The 1490-nt window shown below is 33.8% G+C and overlaps 1 long non-coding RNA gene across 1 annotated transcript; it reads left to right on the forward strand.

Moving 5' to 3' along the window:
* The first annotated feature begins 1001 nt into the window (after positions 1-1001).
* Positions 1002-1490, forward strand: LOC107726354 (uncharacterized). The gene is made up of 3 exons (XR_001638260.1): positions 1002-1065; positions 1223-1283; positions 1437-1490. It is a non-coding gene; the product is annotated as an uncharacterized LOC107726354 (long non-coding RNA).

The raw sequence follows: 1490 nt of genomic DNA on the forward strand, positions 1-1490 counted from the left end.
TTACAGATTAAGGGGCGGTGATATTATAATGAGATCCCTATGCAACGTCACCAAGGGAGCGAAATCAGACTCACTCGTTTTCTCAGACGCTTGCAGAAAAAGGCTTACCAAAACAAAGATACTGAGTAAAAAATCTTTTTCACGTTTCCTTGGTTGGTAGATGCACCGTGGACCTGATTATAGCACTTAAAACCTGGAAAAGTCAGATTTTCATGATATGTCACCTTTAAGTGCAACCAGGCTGTGACAACATGACATTTTAGAGTCATTAAATTAAATATATTCTGGTCCCACTTTATATTAGGCATCTTCAAATACTATGTAGTTAATAATAAAATAATGAATTGTTAGTTACAGTGTACCGTTTGTGTTCATGTTGAATTACAAAATGCTTAAGATAAGGTTACAGATAAGATTAGGAGCAGTTTTGGTGGTCTGGTTAGGACCAGTTAAGGGTGGAGATAGGGTCAACAGTGTAATTATAGATGTAATTACAGATATTAACAGCAGATGTAATTACAGGATGATATTTGTAACAATGTAACAGCATGTAATAAGTGCATGTATTAAATTATTAATTTAAATGTAAGTACATAGAACTTAATATGAAGTCGGTCCATTTTCATTGAATGTTATAAAAGCCATATGAAAACGTTAAAATCCCACATTTAACCAGCATTGGTTTGTACATTTTTTAAAAAATGTGTTTTAGGTTTTACGTTGTCCAAAAATATAGTAATATTCAGTAAATCCTGAACATAAGTATACATAGAAAATATTTAAGTTCTGAGCCTTTCACTGTTACCGAACTATACAAGTAGCACACCGTGTGATTTATCTAAACAATGCAGTACGGCGGCGTTGTGGATTTTGGTAGAGACTTTCTGTTTGGTAGAGTCCCGGAAGTTGCATAAATGTTTACTTGTCACATTGTCGTCATGGAAATTCATTGGACCAAGCCCTGGTTTTCTCTCATCCATCCAGTATTTAAGACACAGTACCACAGATGCCAGAGTAAGTACAGACTGTGACATTACAGTAACTGGACAAGAACATCTGCGCAAGGTAAACCATTCATCTCTCGAATGTATACGCTACATTTAAGCTTTCTAATCTATCTTTATTATTGGCAACTGAATAATAAATTAATTTAATCTGAGCTAAACCCTGTTTGATTTAACTAGAGAATAATATTTTCACATTAGGTTCTTTTGATTTGCAGGATGAAGACTTTACATGCAATGCTGCTGATGCTGTTTGTTGCATCAGTCTTTTCAAAACCAGTAAGTATTCAGTAATGTTTTCTTTTACAGTTTTTTTTTTTTTACTATGATTTTTTAAAATAAAGTGTTACTGTTATACTTTATTAACTTTGTATTTTTTCAAGAGCATACAGTACTATTATTAATGAGATGATCAACTGTTTAAATCCTCAGCCTTACCCGCGCAGAAGATCTGATTCATCAGACTCGGAGGGTTCGGATGAAAAT

The sequence above is a fragment of the Sinocyclocheilus rhinocerous genome, unplaced genomic scaffold, assembly GCF_001515625.1.
Source record: "Sinocyclocheilus rhinocerous isolate Xijiao unplaced genomic scaffold, SAMN03320098_v1.1 scaffold24591, whole genome shotgun sequence".
Taxonomy (NCBI): Eukaryota; Metazoa; Chordata; class Actinopteri; order Cypriniformes; family Cyprinidae; genus Sinocyclocheilus; species Sinocyclocheilus rhinocerous.